A 19,260-nucleotide genomic window follows, 5' to 3' on the forward strand; every position below is an offset into this window, starting at 1 on the left:
GTGTGACCCTGGGGATGTGACCTGCCATCTCTGAGCCTCAGTCTCCATATTTCTAAATTGGGTCGAGTGGCACGACCTCTAGCTTTGGAAACAAAATCATAATAACTGTAAACTGTGCTCCACGCAGCGGTGGTAAGAGGGAGTTCCCAATGTACAGAGTATTTACACGGGAATTTTACTATTATCTTTGTATTTTTTTCTTTAAAACACAGATACACAAATTCTTAGTCGCTGGGGCTAGTCATTCTTCTTCCTTCTACTTCCACTAATTAAGCCGATTTTGCTGCCCTTTAGCACCACACCGAGAGGGCCACAGAGCAGAGAGCACACGGGTCCATCAAGTAAACGCTCCAAGTGTGTTTCCTTTGTAAGTTGGGGGTTTCCATTGCATGATCTTAAAGAAGTCGCACCCCCTCTGTTTGCTTTTAGTTTGGTGGGTTTGATGGGATGGAGGCTGGCGCCTTCGCTGGGTCTCCCTGCAGGGGTTTACTCTGGTGCCTGTAGCCCTGCGTAATGAACAAACCTATTATGCTGACGTGAATGTCCCAAGTGAGAAAATGAGACCTTAAAACTGCCTGCATAATTATTCTTCCCATCCCTGACCGTTGCAACAAATAATTCCTGTTGATTTCTGTAAGCAAGCCTCCCCTTTTTCATGATTATTTTCATAAAATGAAGCTTGTGATGAACACTGCCCCCAAGAATGCAGATTCCATTTCACGAATAGGCTCGGCGTTGGCCGCAGGCTTTTGGGAAATGATTAAATATCACAAACGTAAGACGTGTTAAGGGCACATGGGGTGTCTGAACTGCAAAAGTCGAGCGAAACGGGACAGAAAAAAAATACGTCATCCTAAGATGCAGGCCAGCCTGGCTGAGGGGGCCTGGGCTGAGGCGCAGGAAGCAGCAGCCCAGGTCCTGGAAGGCCCAGCAGGCCCCAGGGAGGCGTTTTGAAGCAGAGAAGGTCCTCCCGGCTCCCTGGGACCTGGAGTATTTGCTCTTGGTGTCTTGGCCCAGGAAATCCCAAAAGTCCTTCCAATCTCCGTTGCCACAGGCCTTTTCTCGGAGGTGTCTCTGCTGGAAAACTAGTGGTGGGGACAGCCACAGCCGCGTCCGCGTCCTCGCCCGGCTCTGGGGGGCAACAGGTGAGAGCTGCCCCCGCCTGCGGCCCGCGCGGCCCGAGGCTGAGACGCTTGGCCTTGTCCAGGCTGAGGGGAGGCCGGCGGGGTCCGGGTGCGACAAGGCCCTGGGGCCTGCGCGGGGGTGGGCGGGGGGGGGGGGGGGGGGGAAGAGGGAGGGAGGGGGAAGGAAGGGGAGGAAGGAGGAGGCAGGGAGGAGGGAGGAGGGAGGGGGAGGAGGAGGGGGGCAGGATGGAGGGGGAGGAAGGGGGAGGCAGGGAGGAGGGAGGAGGGAGGGGGAGGAGGAGGGGGGGCAGGATGGAGGGGGAGGAAGGGGGAGGCAGGGAGGAGGGAGGAGGGAGGGGGAGGAGGAGGGGGGCAGGATGGAGGGGGAGGAAGGGGGAGGCAGGGAGGAGGGAGGAGGGCGAGCGCGGAGGGGCCGGCGTCTGGGGAAGCAGGGGTGTGGCGGGAGGTGGAGGTGCGGTCCGCAGCCTGCCCCGCCCGTGCGCCCGGCTGAGCCCTCCCCGGGGTGGGGGTGGGGGTGGGGCCAGGGCACCCGCGCCCGCAGGTGGGGCTGTGGTCCCGGCGCCCGTCACCCGCACCCCCACCCGCATCCGCACCCGCACCCGCACCCCCACCCGCACCCCCACCCCCACCCGCACCCCCACCCGCATCCGCACCCCCACCCCCACCCGCACCCCCACCCGCATCCCCACCCGCATCCCCACCCGCACCTGCACCCCCACCCCCACCCCCACCCGCACCCCCACCCGCACCCCACTCCCCTCGGGCACGGTCCGGGCGCAGGCTGCCTGCCGGGCCGTGTCCCCACCGCCGCCCCATGGGCTCCCCTCACCCCACTGGTGAAGCCCTCGGGCGGGGGGTGCGGGGCAGAGGGCGGAGATGGGGGTGGGGGGACAGGGGGTGGGGGCAGCAGGGGCAGGGGGGCAGGGGGGCAGGGGGGCAGGGGGGCGGGGGGGGGGCAGGGGGGTGGGGGCAGCAGGGGCAGCGGGATTCCCAGCCCCCTCCAGCGGGTACCAACCGGCTGCCGCCCCACCGAGGGCCTGGGGTGGGGGGGGGGCGCAGGGGGAGGCCGTCTGCACCCCGAGGTGGGTCACCCCGCTGCCCCTGCCACCCCATCTGTCCTGTCTGTCCCCGCCACCCGTCTGTCCCTGTCATCCTGTCTGTCCCTGTCGCCCTGTCTGTCCCCACCGCCCTGTCTGTCCCTGTCGCACTGTCTGTCCCTGTCATCCTGTCTGTCTCTGTCGCCCTGTCTGTCCCCACCACCCTGTCTGTCCCTGTTGCACTGTCTGTCCCCACCACCCTGTCTGTCCCCACCACCCTGTCTGTCCCTGTTGCACTGTCTGTCCCTGTCGCCCTGTCTGTCCCTGTCGCACTGTCTGTCCCTGTCATCCTGTCTGTCCCCACCACCCTGTCTGTCCCTGTTGCACTGTCTGTCCCCACTGCCCTGCCTGTCCCTGTTGCACTGTCTGTCCCTGTCGCCCTGTCTGTCCCCACTGCCCTGTCCCTGTCGCCCTGTGGCCCCCCCCACCTGCCCACCTGCCCAGCCAGGATGCAGCTCACTGGCCCCAACAGAGGGCTGGACAGGGAGGCTCCCAGCATCCCTAAAAGCTCCGTTTGCAGCCCTGCTGCCAAGAAGGTACAGCAGCCCTTTGTGCCCGCGGCCGCTGCGCTGAGATGTGCTGGTGATTTAATTTACTTGGGGAAGAATCTGAAACCCGGAACAGCTCAGCCGGATTAAGCTTCCTCAGGGACCCCCCGTCCCCCCCCAAGGAGGAAACGTACTTCAGCCATTCTGGATCCAGTGTGCCCGGGCCTTGTTGCTCACGACCTTCCTCCGCGGAGAGACACCAGGGAATAAAGCTAAACTCAGTAAGAAAAGCTTGCATCTTTCTAGCCCATTCCTGGTACATCCATTACCTAATATTTTATTTAAAAGCTCAGTCTCCCACTAATTCAAAATACTAATTTCAATTTTGGGAACATCCTGACCTGACCTGGGATGGAGTTTATGCTCAGCGTTGAAAAGGGAGAGAGGGAGAGAGAGAAAGGAGAGGAAGATGAGAAGGGCGCTGCGGCCAGGTGACGGGATAGCTGCGTGGCTGGGGCTTATCTTAGAAACAACTTGTTTTAAAGACCTTAAAAAAAATGGCCTTTCAGGGCAGCAGCATTCGTATTCGTTAAGCGGCTGCTGGATTCTGATGGCCCCGCTCCAGTCACTCAGGTCCCCCTGGGCTGCACGACCCCGTGCTCCAACTTGGACCGTCTTTCCCTGAAGCCGCGTCCTCCTTCTCGCGTCGCGAGCATAACCAGGTGGTGACTGTCCTGGAATTTTAGAGATCCATCAATAAACACGGTTTAAAAAAAAAAGAAAAGAAAGGGATTCCCGGGTGGCTCAGCGGTTGAGCACCTGTCTTCGGCTCAGGGCGTGACCCCGGGGTCCCGGGATCCAGTCCCGTGTCGGGCTCCCTGCATGGAGCCTGCTTCTCCCTGTGCCTGTGTCTCTGCCTCTCTCTCTCTCTCTCATGAATAAATAAATAAAATATTTAAAAAAATAAATTTAAAGAAAAGAAGAAAAGTTACTTGTTTGCGCAGAGACCTGTGACATCCAATTTCCGGCCTCACGCCTCGCCGTCTCCCCTCCACCTGGTGCCCCACGCGTCTCGCAGGACTTTGCCCCCCAGTCCTGGGGCGGGGAAGAGTTCTGCGAGCTTCTGCCCTTGGCTGCGGCCTTCCCAGCAGCTCCCTTCACCGTGAGGGTCTCGGGTGCGCTCACAGGGTGGCGACGGAGCGGCCTAGACGGGGCGTTCCTTAGCACCCGGACCTCTCAGGAGCCCCCACCCCGTGGGCCGCCTGGCAAGCTCGTGGGGGTGGAGCACGGGAACAAGGTCTGCCCGAGCCACAGCCCGGGCCCTGCGGCCCCTTCGAGCCGGTCACAGAGAGGAGGACTTGGCAGCGCCGCAACAATTGGTGTCCTCCCTTGTGATGCTTGGCCCCTGGGGGGAGCCTGGGTGTCAGGGACGGAGCGAAAGAGCCCCCCAGACTGCAGGAGGACCGCGGCTGTCCACGCCCCTTCTCCAGACCAGGCCAATCTCCCAGCCAACTGCTCCCTTAAAGTACCCCACGGCTGTTTTTAACCCAAGGTTCTACCCAAAGCTGTGCCTTCAAGGAGCAAGTGGACATTTAGAGCCCAAAGGCAAGTGAGCTGAGGCTCAATGACATGCAAGGGTTGTTGGTTTTTTTTTTTTTTTGTATTATTTTGTTTTTCATTCTCTCTCTAAATGCGTGCAGGGGTATATGGTCCAGTGTATGATCCCCCGAAGGGCTCTTTTGCACACGGACGATACATCGCTACCACTTAGGAAAGAACAGAAGATTCATCCCCACGCGTTCATTTTGTCACATCCTGGAGCCAAAATTCGTCTCAGGGATAGGAAGGAGGAAAAGGAGCTGCTCCGGCATGGCCACACCGGGGGTGTGGGGGGGGGGGAACCCCGTTGACATGAAATCTTTCATGGGGTAAAATGACAGGAGGGTGACTTCTGAATGAAGACTGGGGATGGCCTCGGCGTGGATCTTCACGTCAGTCGCAATCAGAACTGCAGTTTTCTCATTTCTAAAGTTGGGGAAACAAACATAAATAAATAAATAAATAAAAATTAAAAAAAATAAATAAATAAAGTCGGGAAACAATACGTGCCCCCGTGCTCACTGTGGGGACCAGCGGCGATCGTGTTCAGAAAGCCGAGCCCAGTGCTTTGCGGGGAGTGTGTGCCCCGAAAGGGCCTGCGTGGGCGGGGACTCAGAAGGGAGGCTCTTCTCCAAACGAGGTTCCTGTCGGGGCGTGAAGGGTAGAAGTAACGGTCGCTGCCACCAAACCAGCTGCCGCGGAGCCGGGCTTATCTGCCTGTCTCTCCCTAAAGGGGATTTTCGTTGTGGCGCCCCACAAGATGAATCACTGGACACCAAGACGAGTGCACGTCCAACATCTATTACTGGGATCTTCCTTAATGCTTTCAACACCATCAAAAAAAAAAAAGGCCAACCAGCCAGTTGGAGACCATTCAGCACTAAATAAACATTTGGAATGGGGCCATGCATCTTGCAAAATTACAATCTGCTTAAAATAGATGGCCTCAGAGGTCAGCTTCCAATGTACTGCATCGGATGGCCACATTTGTTTACTTCTCTCCAAAGGCAATCTGGGGGCAAGGGCCTCAGACAGCTGCTCGGGGCATCAGGCGCTAAGGACGGACGCCGCCGTTCCTTGAACAGGATGTGCCGCGCCACTGCTTCTATTTTAAAAAGGCCCCCATGTGCCGCTGCCGAGAAGGAGAAGGCAAGGGCCCCCCGACAAGTGCGCAAGCCCCACGGTGGGCAGGCCAGGAGGGAAGTGGAAATGGTGGAAGGAGGGAGGTTGGGCCCACATCTCTGTTCTAGAGCCCTGCTGGGTCTCTAACTTCCCCTGCCTCTAGCAGAATGACCTCGTGGCTTTCTGGCAGGCAGGGAGACAGACAGACGAACAGTCCTGAAAGCTTATTGAAAAGCTAGACGCGCCTCAAAGGTTGTTTTCACAAAGCGCTATTTAGGCAAAACGGCTAAATATTTCCCCAACGTAAAGGCACGCATTGAAAATAAGGAGGTGGGTTTATGGCAAAAGTTTCTTAGGTTTGCGAAAAATAAAACATGAAAAAATAGTTTTAGATGCCGACAGCTCTCCCTTTTCATCGCTAATGAAGTAATAATAATAATGGCATCACATACGCTTTCTTAGCAGAAAAAAAAATTTTTAATGGCCGAGAACGGAACTGCGAGACATTGAAGAGACTAATAAATTGGCTATTAAAACACGTTTTAGGAAATCATTAACTTTGAGTATGCCGTGTAAAGTAGTTCTCGAGTTTTTCATTGATCCACCTTAAAATGAGGAATAAAAGAGATGGCTCCAGCAAGCACGAATTTTCTTTGTACTTTCAGAATATTTCATTTGAAGTGAAATCCCAGCTCTTCCGAGACAGCCCGCCTTGACTGTGACTGTTCTAACCTGCACCACTTTTCTGCTTTACTGACGTTTTATGGGAAATATCGTTAGTCCACTGCAGTCTGGGGCTAATCACCACAGCTTCTGTGGTTTTTGCTTAACTGTTTCACTTGTGTTTGTTTTGCTTCCCCAAGTAGATGGAAAGCATTTTGAGGTCGGCGTCTAAACCTTCTATTTACTGTGCACGTATCGGGCACTTGTTTAGTGCTCAGCACACAGAACCTCCATTAAATACTTACGGAAAATAATTTTTTTTTGGATTGCTGTGGTTTGAAGGGGGGTGTCTCATATGACATATTGCTTCAATTAGTGCTAGCTAGCACGCAGGCAGATTAAAATCACCCGACTGCATATTAGAATTACCTGAGGGACACCTGGTGGCTCCATCAGTTGAGGGTCCGGCTCCTGACTTCAGCCCAGGTCATGATTTCAGGGTGCTGAGACTGAGTCCTACCCGTGTCGGGCTCCACGGTCAGCGGGGAGTCTGCTTGGGATTCTCTCCTTCTCCCTCTGTCCCTCCCCTTGCTGGTGTGCTCTTTCTCCCCTCTTTCTCTCTCAAATAAATAAATAAGTCATTAAAAAAATTACCTGATAAGCTTTTAAAACATTCTTATGCCCCACACTAGATGCTAGATTAAAACAGAGAGGAAAAAAGGGTTGCATGTCTTTGCCATCGAGGGGATCATAAATTTAGGGCCTAATGCAAATATTGCAGGTAATCGTAAATAAGTATGATGAATAAATTCTTCAGATAGACGAGTTGATCATTTTTGGCTTCTTCAGTTACCATTAATTTCTGGGGATTTACTATAGTGACCTTGACTGGACCTGGCTACTTCCCAAGCCTTCTTCAATAGCTCAGTTCCCAACCATTCTCTAAGATGAGGTTATTTTCACAGATGGCTAAAGTCATCTGTTGTTTGCTCGATGTCGATTATTTTTGCTTACGAGTTATATTTGCACGTTCTAGGGGAAAAGAACATGGAGATATAGCTTCATGTGTCACAGACACGATCTATTAATACTATGTATTTTGGCAAAGATAAATGCCAGATTTATCCTTTCACCTAGAAGTAGGCCAGATTTGTCCTCCCACATAAAATGCTGGAAGGACCAGCTCCTAAAATATTAGACATCAAGCAAAGAAGGTTAGAGGAAGCAAAGGAGGTGAGAACTGCAGGTGCCCCAGCTCACTCCCGAGAGAAAGACTCCAGACCACGGTGCGAGGAGGGGAACCCAGGGTGAGCAGGGCAGAGGACATGGAGGAGGGAGAGCAGGGGAGTCAGAGCATCAGTAGGCCATAGAGTAGAATCCTGGGGGGAGAGGAAAACTTCAAGATTTGCTGAAGACCCCCCTCGAATATTCAACTAAGTCCCGACGAGCAAATGACAGTGAGGAAGTTGCTCAAGAGTATTCCAGGGAGCAGAGCCCAGGACAGGGTCTGTTTCCCACAAGACAGGAGACAAAACCTCATAAATCATGGTTGATGGACTAGAGCAGGGGAAGGCCAGCTATGGTGCCAGCCAAGGCAGCCCCACACTGACCACAAGGCTGTGAATGACATTTTATTGACATACAGCTGCGCCCATTTCCTTCTGTACTTGCTAGGGTCGCTTTCGTGCTACAGGGACAAAATTGAGTAGTTGGGACTGAAACTTGATAGCCCACAAAGCCTAAAATATTTACCATCTGGCCCTTTGCAGAAAACGTTTGCTGGTGGACACCTAGTTAAAGTACTAAGAAGGGCCTTGTGTCAGCAGTGGGGGAAAAACGAACCCCGGACGGACTAAACGCTGCTCTGGTCCTACCTAATAAAACTTCTTTTTAAAAGCAAGATCTAAAGGGAAGAGATTACTTAATGAGTTACTTAACTACGTTCCAGAAGAAAGCTCAAAAATATCTTCAGAAGCACAACAAGGTAAAATTCACAATGTCTGGCATCCCATCAAACGTTACTTGGCAAGCGGAGGCACCTGGGTGGCTCAGTTGGTTAAGTGTCTGACTCTTGGTTTCTGCTCAGGTCATGAGGTCAGGATCCTGAGATCAAGCCCCATGTCAGGCTTTGCACTGGGTGTGGACCGTGCTTAAGATATTCTCTCTCTCTCTGTCTCCCCTCGCCCCTACCCCCACTCATGCTCATGTGCACACATGCACGTGCACTCTCATGTTCTCTTGCTCTCTCTTTTTAAAAAAAAGTTCCTCAGCAAGCAAGCAAAGAAGGAAAATATAATCCATTAAGTAGGGGGGAAATACCAATTAAAACTGACCCAGAGGGATCCCTGGGTGGCGCAGCGGTTTGGCGCCTGCCTTTGGCCCAGGGCGCGATCCTGGAGACCCAGGATCGAATCCCACATCAGGCTCCCGGTGCATGGAGACTGCTTCTCCCTCTGCGTATGTCTTTGCCTCTCTCTCTCTCTCTCTGTGACTATCATAAATAAATTTTAAAAAAATTTTTTAAAAACTGACCTAGAGATGACACATGATAAAATTAATAGACGAGGACATTATTATGGTTGCATGCCACGGGCTGGTGCCTGGGGAAAAAATGGAACGTGCCAGACAAAGACATGAAAGACCCAAATCGAAATGTTGACCACTGACGTATATGATAACATAAACACGAAGGAGAGTAAGGGGGGGGGGCATAGTGTAATTTTGCTGTCAGTGTTTGTGAAGTGGTTTACTATGATCCGAAGGTAGATCGTGATAACACGCAAACATGTTGTGATCTCCAGAGAGAATACTTTAAAAAAGGGAACACAGCATGATGGTGGTAAGCCCATCAAATAAAGTCTTCATTCAAAATTGTCTTCATTTCTAACATTTCCATCCGTAGGCTAACATTCCCTGTATATATTCATGTTTCTCGTCAACCTTTTCCATTAAGACTTTAATATATTTACGTGGTTATTTTTTAAAGATGGTTTTTTAGAGCAATTTCAGGTTCACGGCAAAATCAAGAAAAAGACATAGAGATTTCCAATATACCCCTGGGCCCCCACCCATGCTTAGCCTCCCCTGTTATCAACACCCGCCCCCCCGCCAAGTGGTACACTTGTTACAATTCATGGAACTATACTGACACCTGATAATCACCCAAAGTTCATTCTTGGTATGCATTTTACGGGATGGAACTAAACGATGGAACTTAATTGATCATTAAGGACCATGCAGAGTATTTTCACTGCGCTAGAAACCCTCTATCTCTTCCTACTCGTCCCTCTTACCACCAATGCCTGATAATCACTGATCTTTTTACTATTTTCATAGTTTTACATCTTGCAGAATGTCCTATGTTTGAAATCATGCAATAGACTCTTCTTTTTTTTATAAAAAAGATTTTATTTATTTATTCATGAGAGGCACAGAGAGAGAGGCAGAGACACAGGCAGAGGGAGAAGCAGGCTTCCTGTGGGGAGCCCAATGTGGGACTCGATCCTGGGACCCGGGGCCACGGCCTGAGCTGAACGCAGATGCTCAACCCCTGAGCCACTGGGGTGTCCCACAATAGACTTTTCAAATTGGCTTCTTTCACTTAGTAATATGCATTGAAGTCTCATCCGTGTCTTTTTATGGCTTAATAACTCATTTCCTTCTAGTACTAAGCAATATTCCATTGTCTGGACGTATCACAGCTTATTTATCGATTCACCTGCTGGAGGACATCTTGGTTACTTCCGGTTTTGGCAATGAAGGATAAAACTGCCACAAGTAGGCTTTTGTGTAGACATAAGTTTTCACTTCCTCTGAGTAAATACCAAGAAATGTGGTGGCTGGATTGCATGGCAAGTGCACGTCAGCTTTATCAGCGACCATCAGAGTGTCTTTCAAAGGGGTTGAACCTTTTCATTCTCCTACATTCTCACCAGCAATGAATGGCAGCGCCTGTCGCTCCACATCCTCACCAGCATTTGGTGGTGTCGGTGTTCATGATTCAGGCCATTCTAATGGGTAGGAAGTGGTAGGTCAATGTTTTAATTTGCATTTCTCTGATGACATATGGTGTGGAGCATCTTTTCATACGTTTATTGGCCATCTGTATATTTTCTTTGGGTAGATATCTAATAATGTCTTTGATCCATTTGTTAATTGGGTTATTTCCTTTTTTTGTTAACTTTTAGGATTTGTGTATTTTAGATATCAGTTCTTCGTTGGATGTGTCTTTTGCAAATATCTTCTCCCAGTCTATGACTCGTCTTATTCTCTTGACCTTGTCATTTGCAAAGCAGAAGTTTTTGATCTCAATAAAATCCAATTTATCAGTCATTCATGGATCATGTTTTTGGTGTTGTATCTAAAAAAGCATCACCATACCCAAGGTAATCTAGGTTTACTCCTATCTTATCTTTAAGGAGTATTACAGTTTTGCATTTTATATTTAGATCTATGATTTGTTTTGACTTAATTTTTGTGAAGGGTGTAAGATCTGTCTTTATTCTTACTTATTCACTTTTTTTGCACCTGGACATCCAAATATTCCAGAACTATCTGTTGAAAAAACTATTTTTGCTCCTATATGGCTATTTTAAGGTCTTTTTCTTGAGAATTTTTTTTTTAAAAAACTTTACTTATTCATGAGAGACACAGAGAGAGGCACAGAGACACAGGCAGAGGGAGAAGCAGACTCCATGCAGGGAACCCGATGTGGAACTTGATCCCAGGACCTCAGGATCACAATCTGAGCCAAAGGCAGATGCTCAACCACTGAGCCACCCAGGTGCCCCTCTTGAGAATTTTAATAACTGGGACATGTATTGATCTACTATCTTTTTTTCTGCTGGTTATGGTTAACATTTTCCAGTTTCTTCACATGTCTTGTAATTTTTTATTGAGTGCTGGACATTATATGTAAAAGAAGAGTGGATTGTCTCCCTCTCTGATTTCTACCATTCAGCTTTCCGTCCCTTCCCCCCATGAAAGACTCTTCACTATAGAAAACGAACTGAGGGTTGCTGGAGGGGAGTTGGGTGGAAGGATGGGGTAACTGGGTGATGGGCATTAAAGAGGGCATATGAGGTGATGAGCACTGGGTGTTGTGTGCAACTGATGAATTACTGAACACTACCTCTGAAGTTAAATGTACTATATGTTGGCTCATTGATTCTGAATTTTAAAAAAAGGAACAAAGAAAAGAACAGTGAAGACTAAAGTAAATAATATTTGCAGATGACATGATGTCATATGTAGAAAACCCTAATGACTCTACCCCAAACTATTAGAAATAATAAATGAACTTATATAACTCAATGCCAAAAAAAACCCTCACAAATAATCCAATTAAAAATGGAGGACTAGGGCAACCTGGGTGGCTCAGTGGTTTAACCCCCCTTGCAGCCCAGCGCATGATCCTGGAGTCCTGGGATCAAGTCCCACATCGGGCTCCGTGCATGGAGCCTGCTTCTCCCTCTGCCTGTGTCTCTGCCTCTCTCTCTCTCTCTCTCATGAATAAATAAATAAAACCTTAAAAAAATGGAGGACTAGAATAGACATTTTTCCAAAGAAGACATACAGGTGGCAAACTGACACATACCACCAAGCCTCAGGGAAATGCAAATAAAAAACACATAAGCTGGGTAGCCTGGGTGGCTCAGTGGTTTTGTGCCACCTTCGGCCCAGGTTGTGATCCTGGAGACCTAGGATCGAGTCCCATGTCGGGCTCCCTGCATGGAGCCTGCTTCTCCCTCTGCCTGTGTCTCTGCCTCTCTCTCTCTCACTCTGTGTCTCTCATGAATAAATAAATAAAATATTTTAAAAAAGAAAAACCACATAAACTATCACCTTACACCTGTCAGAATGTCTAAAATTAAAATACACACACACGAGAAATAGCAGGTGTTAGCAGGGATGTGGAGAAAGGAGAACCCTCTTACATGGTTAGTCAGAACATACTAGTGCAGCCACTGTGGAAGACAGTGTGGAGAGTCCTCAAAAAGTTAAAAACAGAAATACCATGCCCTCCAGTAATTCTACTAAGAAAGAAAATGAAAACACTAATTTAAAAAGATCCACACACCGCTGTGTGTATTGCAGCATTACTTACAACAGCCAAGATATGGAAGCAGCCCGAGTGTCCACTGATGGATGCGTGGATAAGGCAGCTAGAGTGGACATACACACGCACAGTGGAATATTACTCACCCAGAAAAAAGAATGAGATCTTGCCCCTTGTGACAACATGGACAACATTATGCTAAGTGAGATAAGCCAAACAAACAAAGACAAGTATCCTATGATTTCACTTACATTTGGAATCTAAACAGAACAAATGAACAAAGAAACAGAACTTTAAGTACAGAGAACAAACTGGTGGTCGCCAGAGGGAAGAGGAGGGGGTTGTGGGCAAAACAGGTGAAGAACAAGAGGCGCAGGCTTCCCGTTATGAGTAAGTCACGGCGATAAGAGGTGCAACAGGGCAAATACGATCCCCAAAAAGCGTGGGGACAGATGGTAGCTGCATTTGTGGGGGGCCTACAGGCCTTCAAATCAGTAGGCCCAAAACCAATGTAACACTGTGTATCAGCCACACTTCAATTAAAAAGATTTTTAAAGATATAATATCTGCGCGACACCCTCACCCGAGAAGGGATATCTCTGTCAGGCTACCAGTACCGTGTGCCTTGTTCAATCTGCCCCCCAGCTGATGATAAAATATTTTATCTTTTTCACAATTAGAGTCAGGTCACCATTGACTTTAAGTTTCCTGGGCAGAATGGGGACTTTCTTCTCATCTGGGTTTGAAATCTGAGAACCTGTGAGACCCTGGAGAACTCTAGGAGTCTCTAGTTTTAAATTGCTAGGGAATTTAAACCCCAGCCCCGGCTTTCTGGGCCTGGGAGCTCGCCCTCTTCCCTGCGGGCGAGCTTACCCCCAACGTCTAGTTGAGGGTTGGTGAGGAACCCCTGCTGAGTTACCTCTCTCAGCCCTCCTGCTCTGCCTCTAGGCTTTATCGCCTAGGCCGTTTACTTGGGGACGCATCCTGGGAGAGAGCCGATGGATAGATACAGGCCTGCTCCACGTGTGGAGTCCCCAAGGTGCCCAAGCCATGGTGCCACCTTAGACTCAGCTGTTAGAGTTTCACTGGAGGTTTGCCAAGCTTTTCCTTTCTCCAGTCCGCGTCGGATTCCCTCCAGCTCCAGCTCTTCCACCACAGTGACGGCATCTCTGGGTCTCCCTCTACCTCCCCTAGGAAGTACCTGAATTTTCTGGAATTTAGTTCAGTTAGGCTTCTTTGAATCCCTCAAGTCCCTAATGGGTTAGAAACACATCTATGATTTTGTAGGCGATCTGATTTTTTTGATTGTTGGGATAGAGCAACACTTTCTTGGGACTTTCCCCATTCCAGCTGGAAGCAGACTCTCCAGGGAGCTTACAGCGTAGAATGCAATTTGGCCATTTGTCACAGTGATGATAAAGGTGGTAGACGTAAAACACAAGAGGTATTTATGTTAATTCAGACTGTAGATTAGTAAAAAAAAAAAAAAAAAAAAAACTTAAACTACTGATTCTTGAGCCTTGAAGCTAATAACTTGAGCTATGGCTTCAATAACTTGAAGCTAAGTTATTTTAATAATCATTTGATACATTTGCATAATTTGCAAATTAATAAATTTAAAAATTAATAAGTTATTTGCATAAGTCCAACATTTTATCCGTGGGGGTAAGTTTCCCACAGACCTAAATAAAATTGGAGTTGGTAAGACCTTACAGGTCATTTAATCCCACAGTCCAGAGAACTCCAGGTATCCATGCAAGTCTATTTAGAGCTGCCATGAGATGTGAGAAGCCCAGTATGCTCTGGTCCCTTTCCCCAAACATTTAATGCTGCTTTTATCAGTTTTCTATGTTGAGTTTTCACTTACACATCATTCGAAATAGAGGTTCTGGATCCTTTTAAAACTATGAAAATCACAGCCAATTTCCCCTACATGCACACTTGCAAAAACACACGAACACACAGATATGCCTACGTTTCCTTGTGAAGGAGACTGAGGCCCCGAGATACAAAGTGACTCCCTTAAATTCACACACCTAACTAATACTGGAAATGGTGCCAGAAACCCTCAAACCCAGTCCCTTTTCTTCTCCCCATGTTCCTCCTCCTCACTAATTACTCTTCCCGCCCTAGACTATTGTGAGTCTCCAGCACACCGGTCGGTTTCCGTGTGGAACCGTGGATGAGCAGGTTTGGCGGATTGATGAATGATTCCTAGGGCTTTGGAGACTCTCGTGTGACATCACTTGGACCCAGGTGAAATGGTAATCACCAGTGTATAAATGATTTGGACACTGTAATCTCCCCCTGTGATTTGGTTTGCTTTCTTCCGCTGATTTATTTAGACTGTGTTCTGCTACATCTCCCAACCTTGCTACCCTTGGAGCACCAATAAACGTCAAACAGATTAGACAGGCCCATTACTCAATGGGCAAATTTCTAAAAATGGTACAAAGGTGAAATCCCAGCAGTTTGAGATGATTGGAGTATTTACAGAATGTTAGGAAAACATCTGCTTCGAAGATTCAGAGGTTCAAGAGTTGATGTAATGTTTTATTAGGAGCCTACACCACCACTAGTCACTGGACAGAAAATATTAAGCCATTACAGAGTGAATGAGTTTTGAGTACCTATTATGTGGAAGGGGCTGTACAGAGTTTGGCCCTCTAATAGCCACTTAGAGTGAATACATTTTGCTTTTATCAAAAGAGAGGAGAATGGAACTCGCTTTTATGGTTTTGTTCAAAGATAAATGTGGGTAGAAAGAGGTATTTTTGTCTTCTGCGCTGACCACTTAGGTTTGGCCATATAGCATCCTTGCTCTGGTATAATGTCACCAAGGCTCAACAAACAGACAAAAGGCGCTAATAGTTTACCAGAACCAATGCTGGAATTTGTCTTCATCGTTACCATAGTAACCATTAATAGATCACCAATTAAGGAGCCAAACATCGTGCAAGACTCACTTGTCTCTACAAGACGTAGGTGCAATTGTTCCCATTACACACATGGGGAACCTGGGGCTTGGCGAGATTAGTAAATTGCTTGAGTCCACATGTCGTAGGTGGTCAAGTTGGGATCCTAACCCAATCAGATGAATCCCAAGGTTCTTGCTTTTTCCACTTTTGTCATTGGTTGTACAGAATACGTTAGTTTAAGGTTGAAATAGCACCAACCCCCACCCCCGCCCCCCGCCAGAGAGGTTGTTCTGGTTATTCTATGAGCACGAGAAGTTTATAATCTCTCTCAAGGAACCATCCAGAGTAAAGTCTGTTACTGGGGACACACGGCGATTACCAATGGATTAGTTCTAGAATCACACTTCTGTAATCTCGCCTTCACCAAGATTTAATTACGTCTCCGGCGTTTGCTTTGTGATGCTGCTCCCCTCCAACAGCTAAGGGACAGTTGGTGGGAGTCTGCAAATAAGAACACGCTCTGCCCGACGAGGGGGCAAGTAGCACAGGGGCCGCGCTGGGCAGGAGCCCACCAGTATCTCCAGTCTGTGACGCTCAGCTCACCGCACAGTGTCACACAGACACGGTTGTCCACACGTGCACGCGTGCACACGCACACGCCAGAGAGAAAGGGTGAGAGGAGGGACGTCCGGCTTCCTTCCTCTTGCTTCGTGTTTCTAATGAAACAGTGTTGAATCCGCCACTTAGGAATCACTGAGTTTGGGGCTATGTCCTCAGAACTAGGTAAACACCACCTGACGTCCAATACACGCTCTGCTGACTGGTGGGTTTTGCGTCCCCACTAACCTGCAAAGGGAACGGTACTCACTAGACCGACTGCCCTCCATGGGCAGCTCCTGGCGGGAACGCGGCCGTGGATTAGCACGCGGAACAGAAGGCTTTTGTGACCCTGGGAGACAGTCGAACCTGAAACAACCTTCCTATCCTGTCAGCTTTCATCACCAGACCCCACTGAACAAGTGAAGCCTATTTAACATCTGTCCGGGAAGGAAAAACTCCATATGTGTTTTTTAGCCAGGATTTTTCATCCTGTTCTTTTTCATCCTGGGGATATTTCCTTCCACCTCACTTCTCAGCGCAGCCTCACTGTGCTACACCAAGTCCCACGGCGTCCTGATGTCACCACATTTCCCCGCGCCTACGCTGCTGCCCGGCCCTCGCTCCTGCAAACGTGCCCTGCAGTACCTGGAAGCCAGCGTCAGGGCTCAACACCTGGCAGGCTGAGGCCTAGCAGCGCGTTTGGACAGAGATGGCTCCATCCTCACAGCTGCCCAGGTTCAGTGCTAGAACCGTTCGGGCTCAAGAAAGAATGAGGCAACCTCGAGTCAGAAAGCAAGAGTGTCTTGAATAGCACCCGGGCTCCCACAGGTACACACACACCCGAGGTCTTGTCATGCTGTCAACTGCTTTTGCAGAAGGCGGCCCGAGGTTCCTTGGCATGCCAAGGGCAGCATGCGCCTCCAGGGAGCTCTTCACGGGAGATCCTAAAAATACCAGAGCACTAGAACGAGACCAAAATAACTGTATTCCCCTCGCTTTTTAGTAGCACCCTCAAGAAACAGATAGGTCTCTATCTCCACAAGTGCTCTCCCAAATTTCCAGCTTAAATGTCATGTCTTGAGGTCCCAAGCTTCCTCCATCCATGAGACATGGCTTAGGTATAAGTTCATCTCTGATCAGAGGAGCTGAAATCATGTTTTTACAAAAATCACTAGGGGGGATCCCTGGGTGGCTCAGTGGTTTAGCGCCTGCCTTTGGCCCAGGGCGTGATCCTGGAGACCCGGGATCGAGTCCCACGTCAGGCTCCCTGCATGGAGCCTGCTTCTCCCTCTGCCTGTGTCTCTGCCTCTCTCTGTGTGTCTATCACGAATAAATAAATAAAATCGTTTAAAAAAATCACTAGGCAGTCTACAGAGACCTGGATTCTATAAATTAGCAGCCACACTACTTGGGCAAGTCACTTCTCTCATCTGAAACATGAAAAGGAGGGGAAAGTATTAAAATGTGTTGAGTTACTGGGCACCTTAGCATCATAGCCTAAGTAAACGATTTCCAATATTTAGTCTAGTTTTAATTTTCTACTCTTTTTACTAAGTGCTTAAATTGAGCAAAGGTTTGGGAGAGATTCTACAGGCCAGGCATGGTGCTATGCACTCCAAGAACCATTAATACCACTTTCAAGTTGAAATACAACTTTTTTTTCAATAAAATTTGGAAGAATTGTTCCTTTGGTATTAATGGGCTGGTGTCTTACTCACCCTGTCACATAATCCTGTCCGGCATTTGTCATTTTACTCTTGGAGGAATTTTTCCATTCCTCTCAGGGAGGTGTACTGTGACTTCACTCATCTGAGATTCTGCATATTTTTTTTATCTTATTTAAATTCAATTATTTGACATAGTGTATCATGAGTTTCAGATGCAGAGGTCAGTGACGCATCAGTTGCATTTCACACCCAGGCCTCATCCCATCACGTGCCCTCCTTAGTGCCCATCACCCAGGTACCCCGTCCCCCACCCACTCCCCTCCAGCGACCCTCACTTTGATTCCTAGAGCTAAGAGCCTCTTAAGGTTTGTCTCACTATCTTTACCTCTAAAATGGAATCTGTAAGTTAGATGTTTAATTGGAAATAAACAATGAATGGAGTCAAGGGAACAGAGTTCAAGTTCTGACTGTGGCACCACCAGTTGGACAATAATATTAGTCAATTTACTTTGCCTATGCACCACTTTCTTCATATGGAGAACTGGGGAGAGATGGTTTAACCTATTCCTAAAATTCTTGTACAGCTTTAAAAGAGAAACTGTCTAAACCTGCCCTATACCATATAGCAGCCACTAGACACACTGAGCACTTGAGATGTGGCTATTCCAAATCAAAATGCGCCCCCAAAATATGTCATTAATAATTTATAATATCAATTGCATAATGAAGTGATAAATACCTTGGATATACTGAGCTAAATACAATATATTGTTAAAATTAATCCCACCTTTTTACTTTTTATTTGCATGTGGTTAGCAGACAACTTAGATTACACGTGTGGTCCACGTTTGCGGTTCCATTATCTTTCTGTTGGGCAGCTCTGCCCCAAGCCCTCTCCATCACCGAATTACTCAACAGCCAACAGCTTGTGTAGACGTAAGTGGGCCACATTGTCCTGGTTAAGAAAGAAAGAAAAAAAGAGAGAAAGAGAGAAAAAATAAAGAAAAGAAAAGAAGAAGAAGATGAAGACGACAACAAGGACAGGAAAATGAGGAGGGCATCCCAGGGCTCCCCAGGTGCCCTGACCAGGGAAGCCCCAAGGAGTGCTTTGTCCTCACGGCCCAGGGCCAGCACCATGCAGGTTTGGGAGGCGGCAAGCCTGAGAAACAGGCAGGTGGCAAGAACCCCCACCCCATCCCTACTTTTATATTAGAAAAGACAACCAGACCCTGATGGGAAGCAGGGCCGGGAGGAAAAAGGAGCCGGAGCAGCCAGTCGGAAAGGAGTTCCAGGGCAGCTTGACGCAGGGAAGGAGAGAGAAGGATCTGGACTGTGCTGGGTAAAGCAGGCGCGGCCTCCCCTCCGCTCTCACCCTTTCGCTTCCCTCTTCATCCCTTCCTTTACCCCCGCTCTCCCTCTGCCAGGGGCTGTCCCCAAGGTGCCTTGTTCTGTGGGAACGGGTCTCTGAGGCTGGTGGCATCGCCGTGGTTCTCCATCACGCCCCGAGGGTCACAGAGGTGGAGCCCCTAGTGCTGCCCGACGGCCCCCGCCAGCCACAGCCGTGCACCTGCTCCCCGCCGCCTCCCCGGCGCGAGTTCTCCAGGCCCTCCGTGAGGACAGCTGAGAAGCCCCCGTGCTTCACATTTGAAAACTGCTTCCTAAAATATGACAGGGCTAATTTTTGAAAACTCTTTTTCTTCCTGCTAACTAAACACTGTCCAAATATTAATCAGATTTGAATACTTAGGCTAATAAAATAAGTAGGTCTCTGCTCATTTGAAAAGCTCAGTCAAACCTGTGAAGAAACACAATTAGCTGATACCCTGTCTGCCTTGCAGTGAGAGATTTGGGCAAAAGGCACATTAAAACATTGTAGCCAAAAGAATGAATTTGGTTGATTATG

The 19,260-nt window shown here is 48.7% G+C and overlaps 1 long non-coding RNA gene across 1 annotated transcript in view; it reads right to left on the minus strand.

The window, feature by feature from the left end:
* Window positions 1–4,525: 4,525 nt before the first annotated feature.
* Window positions 4,526–19,260, minus strand: part of LOC121477239 — a 48,033-nt gene continuing 33,298 nt past the window's right edge. Inside the window, exon 3 of the long non-coding RNA XR_005984157.1 lies at window positions 4,526–4,755. This is a non-coding gene — a long non-coding RNA (uncharacterized LOC121477239). The remainder of the gene's footprint in view (window positions 4,756–19,260) is intronic.

Source organism: Vulpes lagopus, chromosome 17 (assembly GCF_018345385.1).
Source record: "Vulpes lagopus strain Blue_001 chromosome 17, ASM1834538v1, whole genome shotgun sequence".
Taxonomy (NCBI): Eukaryota; Metazoa; Chordata; class Mammalia; order Carnivora; family Canidae; genus Vulpes; species Vulpes lagopus.